The sequence below is a fragment of the Rhinopithecus bieti genome, unplaced genomic scaffold (genome assembly GCF_001698545.2).
Source record: "Rhinopithecus bieti isolate Rb0 unplaced genomic scaffold, ASM169854v2 scaffold_23780, whole genome shotgun sequence".
Lineage (NCBI taxonomy): Eukaryota > Metazoa > Chordata > Mammalia > Primates > Cercopithecidae > Rhinopithecus > Rhinopithecus bieti.
Genome location: NW_016810844.1, coordinates 325,538 through 343,595, shown reverse-complemented (window position 1 = coordinate 343,595; position 18,058 = coordinate 325,538).

Sequence of the window (18,058 nt, the reverse complement as noted above, 5' to 3'; positions counted from 1 at the left end):
AAAATTTTAAAAAACACCCCCCCCCCCAAAAAAAAAAAAAAAAAAAAAAAGCTTTACCAGGCTTCATTGAGAAAAATTGAGATTTGCAAGAAAAGATTAAAATGCAATACAGAACACAACCCAGCCCAGTGTGTTAGAGTACTTGTCTACCCACCAAGATTCCTATGATACACCAGATGTCAGAGAGACAGGGCGTACCACATCATTTCCACGCTTAATACATACACAGCCTTCTTCTTGCTTATCACACTATCCATCTGAACAGTCTAAAATTTATTAGGGCTTCTTCTTTAGACAAATCTTTATTCCCCAGGCTTCTTCCCAGGGTGGCCCTCCAGCTTATCACAACAGTCTGTGTAATCTGTGGGGAAAAAGCACTGGCCTGTTTCTTTTTTTGCTTTGTTTTGTTTTGTTATTTTCTTGAAATGGAGTCTCCCTCTGTCGCCAAGGCTGGAGTGCAGTGGCGCGATCTCGGCTTACTGCAACCTCCGCCTCCTGGGTTCAAGTGATTCTCCTGCCTCAGGCTCCTGAGTAGCTGGGACTACAGGTGCCTGCCATCACGCCCGGCTAATTTTTGTATTTTTAGTAGAGATGGTGTTTCACCATATTGGCCAGGCTGGTCTTGAACTCCTGACCTTGTGATCCACCTGCCTCGGCCTCCCAAAGTGCTGTGATTACAGGCCTGAGCCACCGTGCCCAGCCTGGTCTCCTTTTTAAGATGTCCAAGTTTTAGGCTGGGTGCGGTGGCTCACATCTGTAATCCCAACACTTTGGGAGGCTGAGGCCAGCAGATGGTTTGAGCTAAGGAGTTACAGACGAGCCTAGGCAACATGGTGAAATCCCATCTCTACTAAAAAATACAAAAATTAGCCAGGTGTGGTGGCACTGCCTGTGGTCCCAGCAACTGGGGAGTCTGAGGTGGAAGAATCACTTGAACTCAGGAGGCAGAGGTCACAGTGAGCCAAGATCATGCCACTGCACTCCAGCCTGGGCGACAGAGTGAGACCCCGTCCCCCCCAAAATTTTTTTTTTCTAGGTTTTAATTCAAGTTGCATCCTAATCAGAAAAATGGAAGAAACAAACATTAATTGAGCATCTACCATGCACTAAGATATTTGTAATCTTGCTTAAGTGGTAAAGGAGACCCAATAGGGTAAATATTCTTAATCCCACCTAATAGATAAGGAAAACTGAGGCTCAGAGAAACTAAATAACTTATCCAAGCCCATGGACTAGTAACTAGGATATAAACATTTAAACCAACTTTGAAGTTCTCAGTTCTTTCAATTATATAAACTTCTGTGACTACATACTATTTATATTTCTTGATTATTTGATATTATAATGGGAGGGGGGAGCTACTACAATTTACAAACAATTTTTAGGGTGTCAGGGGATATTTTTGTAAAGATAACTTTAGTAGTTCACAGCATAAGTTAGATGTAAAGTATAAAGATCTGGAAGTATATCTTCTAGTGAGTGTATTTTACTTAGATTGAATAAAGTAGCTATATCGTGACATTGTTCAGTTTTATACTCAAAGCTTAATGTGGGAGAAAAACACTGAATTACAACATATGATCAGTATCCATACCTTATTTTTATGCATTATCCTACATTTTTTTTCCCCCAAGGGTCTGCATTTTCCAATGTTGTTTAAGAGTTTTAGATTCCCTAGTATTATGTTTTTCCAGCCCAAGTCTTCGACAATCTCAGTCAAAATTCAATTGATGTCGTGAGTTGATTTTTTTTTCCTTTTTGTTGAAACAGTCTATTTCTCTGGAATATTTTAAGGATGTTACCATTTCCTGCTGGGTGGGACATTTTTTGGCTATGCTGTTTGCTTAAACTATGAAGCCATTTCAAGTAGACGTGTTTTATCATCCTTTTTTCCTCTTTAGAGGAACCTCCCTGTAATTTAAGGTTGTTAATAACCTCACCAAAGTGACATTTTCTAATATTGATTTATTTTTCTCATTGGAAACACAGAATGAAGAACAGTGATTTTTCAGCAGTAATTCTAATTCTAACCTATTTAAAACCCACAATGAATTGTTGACTACTCTCTCAATGAAACGATGCCATTTACTATTATTTATTTATTTCTGAAATGATATTATTAAAGGGAGTTCTTTTAAACATAAATATAAAGCAAATAATTTTGAAAATACATGAGAGAAAGAGCTAATAATAAATAATGCTAATAGTGCCTTAAAATAGAACTTATCCATTTTGAGGGTTGAAAACCAAAACGTATGTCCTGAGGTTGCTTTTGGACAGCAAAAGGCACTGGTATTAAAACACTTCCACAAGTATTTAGGGCCTGCATATTATTATTTTCCCCATTGTTATTAGCAAGACACTTTATTCACACAAAAAAGAATGTGGTGTGTTTTCTCATTTATATGTCATCATATAATCAAATCTAGTGACATGCTCTTTGGGAACTTACTAATGCAAGAGAATAAAAATGACAACTGCATTAGGCCAACAAATACAGTGAATCATTAAAGGTGGAGGAAAGAATGGACATCTTTTCCCTCTCACAGATGTAAACTTGAATGCTGTTTTATAAGTTATTTCAATATTTTCTGCTCCACTGAGAGATTTTTCTATTTTGAAATTGCCTTGAAAGGGTATCCTGACATATTAACACATTACCCTTAGCTGCATTCCAGCATGATGCTAACAAAAGCCAACTAAACCTTCTTCCATCATACTCTTGCTCCAGCCACTGTCCTAATGTAATCCTTTGTTCTAGACCCCATTGACTTAAAGCGTGTGGGAGGATCAGGGACCCTGGGAAAACAAGTCACAAAGCATGTTATACTGATGAGAGCAAGCACCGCCCTCTCACACCATGCAACCTATTCCTTATTTCCCAAAATTATAGGGAAAGTTCTAGAAAGTACTGGACTGGTAGTCAGGAAACTGAAGTTCTAGTACTAACTCCATTTCTAACTTATTAGGCAATCCTTGGCCTCCCTTAGTCTTAACTTCCCAATGAATAAAATGAAAGAATTTTAGGTTAGTCTCTAAGACGTCTTCTAGATGTAAGGGTTTTAACAAGGCTGATAAAAATCTGTATTTAATGACATAATCCAATTGGAATAACCATAAATTTTCTAGGTAAAACACTGAGCACTAGCAAGGGGACTGCACTCATCTGCTGAGTGATGTTTTGAAGCTCTCTAAACTGTATTACCCTTCCCAAATATCAGAGCATCATACAATATATTTTATCCTATGAGCACACATGCCATGAGAATGAGTAAAATTCCCAGTTACAAAACTGCTTAGAGCTCTTTGGAAATAATCTTCAGTGAACATACAATGTATAGCTAGCTAACTATTAGAATGCTTAAATATGTATTCTAACAAAACATGGTAAGAGAGCTACCAGTCTGAAAGAAGAAAAAAAATTAAGTGAAAAACAATTTTATTTTCTTTTGGAGAAGCCCCAAATGTTTATCTCATCTATTATGAAATTAATTTTTTAAAGGACTTTGTTTTATCTATTTCTTATTTTTAAAGAGTCTTTTACAGAGCAGTTGTACGTTCACAACAAAATGAAGAGGAAGATACAGAGATCTCCTATATAAATTCCCCTACTTCCCTGCCTCCACTTAAGCACCATATCCCACATTATCATCATCCCACACCAGGCTGGCACATTTGTCACAATTGATGAACCTACATTGACACACCACAATCACCCAAAGTCCCAGGATTCACTCTCATACATTCTATGGAAAAATGTCTAATGATATGTATCCATCGTTATAGTATCCCACAGAGTATCTTCACTGCTCTAAAAATACTCTGTGCTCCACCTAGTCATCCCTCCCGCCTCTTCCAAACTCTGGCACCACTGATCTTTTTACTGTCTTCATAGTTTTGCCTTTTTCAAAAGGTCATGTAGTTGGAATCATACAGTATGCAACCTTTTCAGCTTGGCTTCTTTCACTTAGTAACATGCGTTTCAGTTTCCTTCAGTCTTTTCATGGTTTGATAGTTCATTTCTTTTTAGTGCTGAATACTATTCTGTTGTCTGGATGTACCATAGATTACTGATTACTTATCTAATCACCTACTGAAGGACATCTTGGTTGTTTCTGTGTTTTGGCAATTATGAATAAATCTGCTATAAATATCTGTGTAAAGATTCTTGTGTGGGCATAACTTTTCAACTCCTTTGGGTAAATACCAAGGATTGTGATCATTAGCTCATATGGTAAAGTTTGTTTAGTAAGAAACCATCAAATTTTCTTCCAAAGTGGCTCCACCATTTTGCATTCCCACCAGCAATAAATGAGAATTCCTGTTCCTCCACTGGCCAATATTTGGTGTCATTGGTATTCTGGATTTTGGCCATATCAATAGATGTGTAGTGTTACCTCATTCTTAAGTTTCCATTTCCCTAATGACATGTAATGTGGAGCATCTTTTCATATGCTTACTTGTTATCTGTATGGCTTCTTTGATGATGTGTTTGTTAAGGTCTTTGGTCCATTTTAAAATCAGGTTGTTTATTTTCTTATTGTTGAATTTCAAGAGTTCTTTGTGCATTTTGGGTAACAGTCCTTTATCAGATGTATCTTTTACAAATATTTTCTTCCATTCAGTGACTTGTCTTCTCATGTTCTTGACATGGTCTTCCACAGAGCAGAAGTTTTGAATTTTACTGAAATCTGTCTTATCAATTATTTCTTTCATGGATTGTGCCTTAGGTGTTGTATTTAAAAACTCATTGTCATACCCCAAGTCATCTAAGTTTTCTCCGATTTGATTTTCTAGGAGTTCGGTAGTTTTGCATTTTACATTTAGGTCTGTTACCCTCTGTCATCTATTCTGAAGATTAAGAATAGGAAATATCACCTTATATTCAATAAATTTAACAACTATGAAGGAGAGGCAGAGATTAGAGAGGAAACAAAAGATGAAATGGGGAGAAAGAAAAATGAGGCAGATAAAGACATCCCCTAAGCTAGAGAAAGAGGCAGAGAAACCACAAAGAGATTGGCAAGGGAAGCATCAGAAAGACCCCCTACAAAAGTTGGTAAGTGGAAAGGCAAAGGCAGACTGGTACTCCACAAATGGAACACGAGTCGTTCTAAGAGAAAGGTGTTCATGGAGAAATAGCTTGGTCAATGGCCTTTAATGAAACAGATAGAGTTCATGAACATACTAGCCTGTTTTGTTTGTTTGTTTTTTATTTTCTTTTTCTCTTCTAGTTGATTCGTCAGGTTTGTTGTTTGACACTCCTTAGCGGATTTCGACTTCCATGGCCACTGTCCTGCTCATACTAGCTAGTTTCAATCAATGACAGACATGGAAATGATAACTTCTTGGTATTTACTTCTGGGCCGACTGAAGAGGAACTGAAGACAGAATCAGAATCCCTGATGTTATGTCAGTTAACAAAGATTAGCTTCTTTAATGAGTATCCTTGTTATTGTAAAATGACAGGAACTAACTAGAAGTTTATATATCCCTCCTCCAGAAAAGAGTGAGAAAACCCAGGACAACAAACAATGTTTACAAAGTATTTTGTTCTCCGTGGGAAAATAAATAATTTACAAATTTTATGGAAGTAATTTATTTACGATTTTAAAATATATACAACTGTCAACATCAATCTCTTTTATATTATTAACTTAGAATTTTTAAATATTTAGGTATTGTTCATTTTTTAGCTATTATAGATGACAGCATAACTGTTACTTTTTAAAAAATATCTTTATCAGTTGGAGATGTAGATATTTATGAGTGAAATTACATGATTTACTTTAATAAAATCTGGTAAAAAATTTGTGCAGGGTATATAGATAAAACAAGTGCCAAAATATTGATAATTGAGGAATTGGGAGGTGGGTACATAAAGGCTCATTTCATTATTCTCTTTAATTTTGTGTATGTTTGAAAATTTTCCATAACAAAAGTTAAATTATTTTCTTTTAACTGCTTCAATTACATATAAAATATTTCACTGTGTTTAGAAGTGGCTCAAATGAATGCAGAATCTCAGTTTCACAGTATCATGAAAGAATCTTAGGTAATTTTGTTACAGAAGTTTCTTTGATTCCTACTTTTTTGTGGTGATTTCTATGACTTTATTTTCATCATCCAAGTTTTATTTTCAGAACAGCTCAACTGTGTTTTTGTAAATTTCCACTTCAGAAACACAGGAAATCCTAAGAGATGGATGAGAACCAGGTACTGAGTGTATGGTTTCTCATTGTGTTTTATTTAACCTAAGTACCAAATTCTAAAAGCAGAAGTGGAAGTGTCTTTATGCCCTGGTTAAAGATGTCTCAATTGTTCCATGAGAAACCTGGAGAAAGAGCTGGATTTGGAAGCCTTGCTTTGGCTATCACCTGAGACTGGTATCCTAAGAGTGCAGTGCTAAGTCCCTGGAGAAGAATGCTTGTCTCTTACTCACACACTGCTTTATTTGCAAGTTGAAGTCTCAGAGGAGACTGCCTGTCTACCCAGCTGCAGAATGTGTATGCAATGATTGCATCTGTTGACATGGAAACTGAAATATAACCGATAAACTACACACCCCAAACAGATTAAAATTGACTTGGGAAAACTATGTAGGGTTATTACAAAATTTATGATAAACCATCTTTTTGCTGCACCTCCCTCTATTTAAAATGATAGCCTATGAAGTAAAATTTTTGTAGAAATCATTCTCCCTAACAGAGTTTGATGGTGGTAGCCAGATTATTGCTGAATCAATCCTTAAAGTGGCATAAAATAGCTGCACACTACAGCAGATGGATGAATGATAGAAAAACACATATGCTAAACATATATGTATAAGGCTACTGACACATTTATGAAAAGTTATAAGTCCACATAATCTAGGCCCAAATATGTTTGAACATGATAAAAATACAACTGATTTGTTTTAACATGATTTACTATTTCAGATACATGTATCTACTGTCTTGTTTAATTATATCAACCTAAACATAACAATAGCTATTACTTATTCAGCACTTACTATTTGTGGTAAACTATGTTAAGCTTATTTTATTTAATTCCTGCTATAATTCAATAACTGGAGCCTTTTATTTTTACCCCCACAGTAGATGAGAACTGATCTCAAAGAAGCAAGATATCCTGGTCTATAATAGTATGGGATGTGAACCTTGGTCTGAGTAGCTTTAAACTTTAGTTGTATAAACCTCACTTTATTGACTCTCATTTTTACTATGATGAAAAAAGCTTATTATAACACTGGTAGCCTGTAATGGTGGTATTAGGAGAACTTCCAATGACATGCTTATATAAAAGGTCTCTACCATACCCAGCTTAAATTTAGCTTGCATGCTTCTATTTCTGACATATCATATTGTAAACTCCTAGAGGATAGGAACTGAAACTATCATACTGCACAAAGAAAGATGTATAAGTGGTGCTTGATGAATACTCATAATGATTAAAAATCACACAGCTATAGAGAAATAATAATTAACACTTTTGCAGAAAATTTGTTTAAAATGGAGACACAATTTTATTTTTCTCGCTGCAATGTGCATATCATGTCTAGGGAGCTAGAACTAGTCATTCAGGGAAAGTAAAAAAATTATGATTGATAATTCTTTCAATGTATACACTTAGCAAAGCCTTTTTTGTTTTGTTTAGTTTTTGGCCAAGGACCAGGATTAAGGTCATTTGATAGCAACAATATGTTTTTAAAATTTTTTTCTAGGAAAAAATTTAAATGGCAGTGTATACTAAGGAAGAAGAGAAAACTGGATACTTGAATATTTTGAATTTTCACTGTTTATTGAATTTGTTATGCATTCGAGATTTTAAAAACAACCTCCCATATTATAAAGAGCAAGAGGACAGCTGACAAAGGACATGTCCTACAGAAATTTTGAACAGTTTATTTTATCTTCTTTCAAGTCAAAGGACTGGTGGATCTTTCTTCCCACTTGCTGCTTTGAAGATTTATAGGGAGGGGGAGGTAATTTTGCAGACAGCTGAAATTAAGTTCCAATGTTCTAAATTCCGTCTTTGGAAATGAATTGTATCTTCTAAAATCGGTAGTTCTAATGGTCCATGTATATATGGAATGTGAAATGGCCTAGGAATTATAATAACTGAATCTTTGGTTAGTCTCTCTTCTACCATTACCTGGCTTTGGATCTCAGACATTTCTGGGCCACTGTTTTCTCAACTGTCAGATCTCAGTAGGGGGTGCCAAATAATCTTAAGTATTCCTTTCAGCTCCAATTAGACTCAAACCTTGTGGTACAATGTTTCTGGCTGACCCAACCCCTATCCACAATTTCTTTCTTCTTAGACATCTTCCAGTATTGGCCCAGGAGTAACCATGTGTCTAGTTCTGATCAATGAGCTGTTACTGGCTGTGACTCCAGGAAAACTTTTAGGATAGACTGGACTGGAATGTTCCTTTTGGTCTTTTTGTTTTGTTTTGTTTTGTTTTGTTTGTTTCTCTGAGACAGGGTCTTGCTCTCTGTCAGCTGGGCTGGAGTGCAGTGGTGCAATCGCACAGCTCCCTGCAGCCTCTACCTCCCAAGCCTATGTGATCCTCCCACCACAGCCTCCCGAGTAGCTGGGACTACAAGCCTGTGCCACCACAACTGGCTAATTTTTTTGTATTTTTTGTAGAGATGAGGTCTCACCATGTTGGCCAGGCTGCTCTTGAACTCCTGGGCCCAAGCAATCCTCCTGCCTTGGCCTCCAAAAATGCTGGGATTACACAGATGGCCACTGTGCCCAGCCCCTTTTGGTCTTTCGAACCTGTCTCCTTCTTGCCTTCAACAAATGCAGTGCCTAGAGAGGCAGCAGGTAACTTGTAACCATGAAGTAACAGGCTAACACTTAGGACAGCAGAGGCAGGAAGATGAGAAGAATGTATGTCCCTAATGCTTCCTTGGGAAGCTGCACCAACATTGGACTGCCTATATCTGGATTTCTTTTATATGAGAAAAATAAAGCCATAGTTTCAGCCACTGTGGTAGGGTTTACCATTATTTGCAGCAGAACTTACGCCTAACTGATATATCTAATACAACACACAAAAGTAACATGCTGTAAATTGAAGAATGGTTCTTATGGGGGCTACAGAGATTAAAACCATGACTGCTTGCTCCAGGAGCTTGTAATTAACAGAAAGCAAAAGACAAGCACTGAAACAGCCACAATACAAGACAATACATTAAGAAGAGGCACAGTACTAACATTTTAAGCAGGATGTAGTCATGTTTGCTTTCAGGGAGAGGTGTGGAAAAATTAAGAAAAGAGCCTTAAAAATATACATTTAGTATTCTTAGAAGTTTATGCTGCCTCCTAATAATGACATTTTTTCTCATTAGATTATCAATATAGAACTAATAATTAGATATAGGGCTTTAATGCTGACCTATACATTATGCTGATCTCACTAGGATGTTACATTGTCTTGGCTTGACCTTCAAACTAAAATTGTAGCAAATTTTTAAAAAATAAAATATTTTAAAATTAAAATTTCATATTTTTGAAATGAAATAGACTATGGTAACCCCATTTCCTTCTGCTTGATCAGCTGCTGGCTTATACAGCTACTCCTTGTGCCCTGGTAATTTGCTCTTTGGTACAAATATATACTAAACTCATGCCTGTCCTTCCTTTCTTTTACACAGTTGCCTCCACCACTCCCAATGCAACCCTTACCCTAACTATTCGATTCTTTCCCCAGATGGTGTAATCTGGTAACTGATTCAACATAGATGAGTTAGTAAATGAAAATGGCTTAGTATGGTACCAGCTCTCCCTCAGTATATATAGTTTTATAACATCTAACCAAATGAAGATAAACCCTGATCTCAAATGGGTTAAAGGAAGCTTTAAAAAATGCCAACGTGTGTGCCCTCTCATCTAACCCGGTTTGAATTCAATCGGTCTCCCATGTGATGCAGGTGTGGGTAGGTTTATTCGTTTTGAAGAGAAACCAGAGCATAGGCATGGGTAGATTTAAAAGCATCCCAGGTATTGCTAATGTACAATCAAGGTTAAAAACCAGTGGTCCAATCTACATTCAACATGTGTCCACCAGGTGCCTGACATTGTTAGTTACTCTAAAAAGCTACCCTGGGCCTTGAGGGATTAGACACCTAAAACAGGAATCATTTTGCCCTTGAACTAAAAAGGGAGTTTATTGAAAGAATACTGGATTTTCCCAAGAAAAACACAAGTAACGGCGTTTCTATAAGGTCTATACCCAGTATCAGGAAAGCTGACAGGAACCGACAGCAGCACACTCTCATGTACTGTCTCTATCTCTCTCTCTCTCTCTCTCTCCGTTTATTCTTTGTTTTTTCCCTCACATATTTGGTTCATCCTGCTCTTTCAGCAGCCCAGCTTTCTCTGCCTCTTCAGCTATAAAGCACAGTGTTATGGCTACCCAAGGTCACTGTATACATTATACATTTGGGCCCAGCATCTGAAGCTTCACCTACCTAGAGGGCTACCTTTTTCTGTTTGTTTGTTTTGTTTTGTTTTGTTTTGTTTTGTTTTGTTTTGAGACAAGGGTCTCACTTTGTCACCCAGGCTGAAGTGCAGTCGTACGAACACAGCTCACTGCAGCCTCAAATTCCTGGTCTTGAGAGATCCTCCTACCTCAGCCTCCCAAGTAGCTGGGACAACAGGCACACGTGACACCAAGCCAGCCTGGCTAATTTTTGCATTTTTCCTAGAGATATGGTTTCTCCATGTTGCTAGGCTGGTCTCAAACTCCTGAGCTCAAGCAATCTGCCTGTCTCAGCCTCCCAGCATGTTAGTCACCATGCCCAGCCAGGGCTGCCTTTAGATATATATCAATGTAAGCAAAGACGTCAGTCTGGTGGGACCCACCCTCATAGGTATATCACTACCGGCTATGGGCAACAATTCTCTAGTTCCCAGCTCCTCCATTAGGAGACAGACTTAGGTTAAAAAACTTTTTTTTTTTTTTTTTGATCCCAAGAACATCAACTCTGGAGAGAGAATCTAGCCAGCCCAGCATGATCAGGTTTCCATTCCTGATTGACTTGCTTATGTTCCAAGAAAGAGGCTAATCTGGTAGAAGCACAGCTGCAGAGGACTCACCTGGTATGAGGAAGAAGACATGTTCAAAAAAGGAGATCATTTATGAGGCAGGCAGTTAACTGAAAAGGTCTACTTGATTGCTCAAAGAGCTAACTTTAGACTATGCAAGATAGTTTAAAATTCAAAATATCTCTTATAAGCTGTCAGTGGAATAAGCATATGGGGGAAAAAGTGGTTATATCTGACTGGTGTGTTCTAGAAAAGCATCACGGAAGAGATAGAATTTTTATAGACAATGTGGAGAAAGAGGCAGCCCAGATGGGCAGAATGATTACAATAAATGAAGGCATAGAGGTAAGAATGGGGACTCTTTGAGGTTGATTGGACTATACAATTTAGAATGTAGTGGGAGATAAATCTGGGGCCAGACTGCGGAGATTTCCAAAATTCAGGCTGGGAGAAAAGACTCCTTCTAGAACAGGTATGTTTTTTGAGCAAGAGAAATATATAATCTCTCTCTCTCTTTTTTTCTTTTTTTCTTTTCTTGCTTTCCCCTCCCTCCCTCCCTTCCTTCCTTCCTTCCTTTTTCTTTTTGGACAGTCTCTCTCACTCTGTCACCCAGGCTAGAGCGAAGTGGCACAATCACAGCTCACCACAGCCTTGACCTCCCAGGCTCAGGTGATCCTCTACTTTATCACCTCCACTTCAACCTCCTGAGTAGCTAGGACTACAGGCACCCGCCACCATGCCTGGCTAATTTCTGTTTTTTTTGTTTTTTGTTTTTTGTTTTTTTAGTAGAGACGGGGTTTCGCTGTGTTGCCTAGCTGGTCTTGAACTCCTGGGCTCAAGCTATCTGCCCGCCTCAGCCTCCCAAAGCATGAGTATTACAGGTGCAAGTCACCGCATGTGGCTGAGAAATATATAATCTGACTTGTATTTTAGGAGGATGGATCTTTTCTAAGGTATAAAGTAACAAAGATGACAGATTCTGAAAGTGGATGAGTAGATCAAGCAAGAGATAAGACGGGGTCTCTTCTAGGTTGGTGGCAGTAAGAATAAAAAATAAAGAAATTGAAGGCATTTTTGAGGACAGTGGGAATATCAAGCAGCATGCCAGAGGCAAGGAGAGAGCTGCTTGGATTAGGAAGCATATTCTCAGGGTTGTGGTTTCATTCGAGTATGGTAAAGTCAATCTTCTATAACAAGTTACTTTTTAAAGTGCCCTATTGAATTTGGGCATTTTACTAGATTCATTTCAATAGTCATTCACTCAACAAACATTTATTGAGTGTCCAATTTGATCAGACTTTTATAGTAGGAGATGGTTCAGATAAGATGAGTAAGATTAGTCTCTTCTAATGAGGATGTAGACAGGAAAACAATGAATGAGAAGACACCATAAAAAGGCCAGATTACCTCATAGGGCTGCTGGGAAGATTAAATGAGATCACGTCTGTAAAATGCTTAGTTAGGCACAGTGCCTGGTACCTAGTAAGCGCTCAGTAAATAGTAGTTATTATTCCATACAAAATCCTGTGAGAGCAAAAAGAAGTGATGAACTGTCAGGATGTTGAGGACAGCTTCAGTGAGGAAATGAGATAATTAACCAGGCAGAGACAAAGATGGACATTCTAGATGGAAGAACTTGCATGAGGAAAAGCATGGTGTATTGTGACAACACAAAGTATAACCTGGACAGAGTATAGAAGGGGCATTTAGGAGTGGCATGTGTAAGACTAGCAAGGTAAGTTGGGCCTAGATTTCTGAGGACCTCGAATGTGAAGCAAAGTTTAGACTTTGCATTTTAGGCAATCAGAAGCAGTGACTGGTTTTCCAGCAGAGAGGGTGTGAGCAGATTGCTTATTAGGAAAATCACCCAGGGTAGTCTGGAGGATGGATTAGGGGTGAGAGGTGAGAAATAGGTCAGAGGCAAAACAATCATTAAGCTGCTTAAATTGTTCAGACAAGTCAAGTGAGGTGAGGGCATGAATCAAGATTGTCGAAGTGGGAATGGAGTGGGAGAAAAAAATGATAAAGCTCTAAAAGTTTATGAGATTATGTTTTAAAATTTTTTATCTAATTCAAAATGTGTTGCATTTTTACCGGCTCACTATTATAGTATTAATCTCTTCTAAAACACAGGAAAGATCAAACCAAAACAAATCTTCACAAATATAACATCCATTATAACATTTCGGGTTGGATTACTTGCTTACATAGTATGCAAAAGTAATTTCATGTAAATATTTTAATGAGTTGTTTCCATTTTGTGTATTCTTAACAATGTTACTTATATATTTGAAGATCATGGAATAGATACAGGCAAAATCTAAGTATTCTGGTGCTCTGATGAAGAATATCTTTCATTACTGCATTACATGATAACTGCACAGATGACCTAGACACAGATTGCACATGGAGACACCAGCAGATTTCCAGGTTGACAACTAACTAAGGCTCACCTTCCTGACCCTTGGAAAAGATTATGGGGTAATTGTCAGAACTACCAGAGGTCTTATTAATGTAATTATGTGTATGGTAATATGCATTCATTGAAAACCCAATTAACTAGAACTTTCAAATAATAAGACCTTTTTGATTGAGTGCAGTGGCTCACACCTGCAATTCCAGCACTTTGGGAGGCTGGGGTGGGTGGATCACTTGAGGCCAGGAGTTTGAGACCAGCCTGGCCAACACGGTGAAACCCCATCTCTACTACAAAAATTAGCCAGGCGTGGTGTGCGCCTGTAATCCCAGCTATTCGGGAGGCTAAAGCAGAATCGCTTGAATCCAGGAGGCGGAGGTTGCACTTAGCTGAGACTGTGCCACTGTACTCCAGCCTGGGCTACAGAGTGAGACTCTGTCTCAAAAAAAAAAAAAGACCTTTTTTATAGTCCTAGGTATAACTCATCCTCATAATGAAAGCCCCTGTCAAAACTATAAAATCTTGTATTTTACTTTAAAACAAACCAGAAACATATTTTATTTTTTAAATTATTTTGCTATCTTTTAAAATTAAACATTTATATTGATAATTAGAGATTCATATTCAGTTGTAAGAAATAATACAGAGAAATCCCTTGCCTTGTACCCTTTGCCCAGTGTCCCCTAATGGCAGTAGCTTGCAAAAGTATAATATAACAACCAGGATATGGCTATTGACATAGGGTAGGCTATTTCTGGGTTCTCTATTCTATTCCATCAAACTACCCACATTTTCTTCCATCAATAGCACACCATTTGATTACTATAGCTATATAATAGGTCTTAACATTGAGATAGAGTGATTCCTCTCACTTTATTTTTTTTTTTCAAAAATTTTTTAGGTATTATAGAGTCTCATTTTAGTGCCTTTCATATTTGACTTATTTGAAAAATTTGAAATCCAGGTATATAATATATGGCAATTCCTATAAGCCACAATATTTAATTATAATCTCATTACTCAAAATTCTGAATAAACAGGATTTTACTTTTAGACCTTTCTTTTAGGGTAGTATTACCATCAGCTAGATTACAAAAGCAAGTGATGGGATCTTCTCTGTCAGTATTTGAAAAACATCTATTCCCATTTAGATATACCATGAGTATCTCAGGTCTCATAACTCTAAGATATTCATCCTTTAACATAATTGTAAATGCTAAAAGTTTTAATATGTTAAACCAATAGGGTGTTCTGTAAAATGTTCTGTTTTATCGACCTTTAGCCATATTTACCTACCTATAACCTTTATAAAGCAATAAATAACTGCAAGCAGAGAACATGAACAAATCCCAAGACCAGCTTATTGAAATGTAACTTTGTCTTTAAAGAATCTGCTGTGCCATTTACCTTTTGAAAAGAAAGGCCAAAAAGGACAAACAAAGCTTCAGAAATGGAAGCTCTGATATTAAATGTACTTGAGTGTGGCGGATATATCTTTATTCATGAGAATGCATGTTTTAACCGGGGGTGCTCTTTTGTAATTGCCTGATTTAATAAATGGGTCAGAATACCTGAGATAAATCTGCAAACTGTGGAATACACTTGCCAATTACTGAATTTTAAAACAATTGGCATCGTAAAATTATATGCAACCTTCTTTGATATGTGGTACAGCTAATTTCTTTTGAGGTAGAAGGAGTTTTATTTTCTCCCAGACAATTGATTAAAATATTCGCAATGTCTTTAAATAATAAAACAGGCTTTTAACACATGATCTTTTATTGCTGAAAAATGAGAAATCTAACCCTATCAGAAATCACTGCAGCTTATAATCAAAAGAAACAATATAAAACAAAAATATCCTCGCCATACTTGGTAATGCTTCATGAAGTCTTTAGGTTTTAAAAAATTTTATTTTATCAGCTTTATTGAAGTATAATTGACATAAAACAAACTGCATATATTTAAGTGCATAAAAATATATAATAGTCCACAGTAATATATTTTACACTTAAAAGTTTGCTAAGAGGGTAGGTCTCATGTTGTGCTCTTACCACAATAAAATTTAAAAAAGTGTATAGATTTTGGTGTATGCATACCCCTGTAAAACTATCACCACAAGCTAGATGATAAACATGTCCATTACCTCCAAAAGTTTCCTTACACTTCTTTTTATTTATTTATTTAAATTTCAGATTCAGGGGGTACATGTGGAGGTTTATTACATGGGTATATTTTGTGATGCTGAGGTTTGGGCTTCTAATGACCTGGTCACCCAAGTAATGAGCATCGTACTCAACAGGTAATTTTTCAACCCTTAACCCACTCCTACCCTCCCACTTTCCAAATCTCCAGTGTTTATTGTTTCCATTTTTGTGTCCATGTGTACTCACTGTTTAGCTCTTACAAGTGAGAATATGTGGTATCTGGTCTTCTGTTTCTGCATTAATTTTGCTTCGTATAATGCTCATGCCTCTTTTTAATTCTTCCCACCTCTCCTTCCCCAGCCCAGGCTACCACTGATCTGCTTTCTGTCACTATATATTAGTTTGCATTCTCTAAAATTTTATATAAATGAAATTATGCAAGAAATTTACTCTTTTATTGTTTGGCTTTTTTTTTTTTTTTTTTTTTTTTACTTTTTTATTCTGGGATTCATTCATGTTGCTGTATGTATCCATTACTTTTCATTCCTGAAGAATGGATATACTACATTTGCTGATCCACTCACCTGTTGATGGGGCATTTGCATAATTTCCAGTTTTTGGCTATTACAAATAAAAGTGCTGTAAATAGTTGTATACAAATCTTTGTATGGTTCCATTCAAACATATGTTTCATTTTTCTTGTGTAAATACCTAGGAGTGAAATGACTGGATCGTACAGTAGGTGTGTGTTTAACTTTTTAAGAAGCTGTCCAAAGTTTTTCCAGAGTGGCTGAGCCACTTCAATTTCCACTAGTGGTGAATGACAATTCCAGTTGTTCCACATCCTCACCAATACCTGATATGGTCATTTTCATTGTAGACTCTCTGTTGGGTGGGCAGTGGTATCTCATTGTGGTGTTAATTTGCACTTACTTAATGACTAATGATATTAAGCATCTTTTAATATGCTCATTTCCTATTCATATATTTCTTTGATGAAGTATCTGTTCTTTTTTCTAAATGAGTTGTTTTCATATTATTGAGTTTTGAGAGTTCTGTTTATATTCTGACTATAAGTTGCATATTAGATATGTGATTTGCAAATATTAAGTTTCATTTTATTATTTTCTCTTATGGATTGTGCCTTTGGGAGGCCAAGGTGGGAGGACGGCTTGAGGCCATGAGTTCAAGATCAGTCTGGGCAACATAGTGAGACCTGGTCTCTAAATAATAATGTAATAATAATATATTAGGTGGGTGTGGTGATGCATGCCTGTAGTCCCAGTACTTTCGAGGCTGAGGCAGGAGGATCACTTGAGCCCAGGAATTTGAGGCTGCAGTGAGCTGTGATGGCATCACTGCACTCCAGCCTAGGCAACAAAGTGAGACCCTGTCTCAAAAAAGAGAAATATTTGTCTAATCCAAAGCCCAAGATCTCAAAGGTCTTATCCTATATTGATATTTAGAAGTTTTTTAGTTTTAAGGTTTTACATTAAATATTTGATCCATTTTAGTTAATTTTGTATATGGTAAAGAGTATGAATCAGAGTAGGTTTTATATATGCATATTCATGTGTTTCAGAAACATTTGTTGAAAACAATTATCCTTTTTCCATTGCATGGCCTTTGGACCTTTGTCAAAAATTTGCCTATGCATGTGTAGATTTATTTCTGGACTCTCTATTCTGTTCCATTGATCTGTTTGTCTATCTTTATGCCAGTTCTGTACTATCTTGAGTTCCATCGTGCCCTGAAATCAGATAGTATTTGTCTTCCAACTTTGTTCTTCTTTAGTTGGTTATCCAGCTATTATGGCAGAGAATAGAAAACATCTCTCAGTTATTCTAGTTGGTCCTGAGTAGATGGAATCAAAAATTCAGTTCAAGATGGCTCTGTGAAGGATGTGGTCACGGGTAATATACGGTGACGTTTTATTACTTGTATCTTGGACTTTGTTGAACATAGACCATGTTTCAATTATTATGGCTGGAACCCACATTAGTCCAGTTCTTGGTAAATAATAACTACTGTAGACAAGTAAGATACATGACAAGTAAGTGCTAAGTAAAACTTTCAGAAGTTACCTTTGTCTTTTGAGTTCCTGATGCATCTAGAAAGAAACTTGAAGCACATCAAAAAGCTTATCCACCATGATCAAGTGGGCTTCATCCCTGGGATGCAAGGCTGGTTCAACATTCGCAAATCAATAAACATAATCCAGCATATAAACAGAACCAAAGACAAGAACCACATGATTATCTCAATAGATGCAGAAAAGGCTTTTGACAAAATTCAACAGCCCTTCATGCTAAAAACGCTCAATAAATTCGGTATTGATGGAACGTACCTCAAAATAATAAGAGCTATTTATGACAAACCCACAGCTAATATCATACTGAATGGGCAAAAACTGGAAAAATTCCCTTTGAAAACTGGT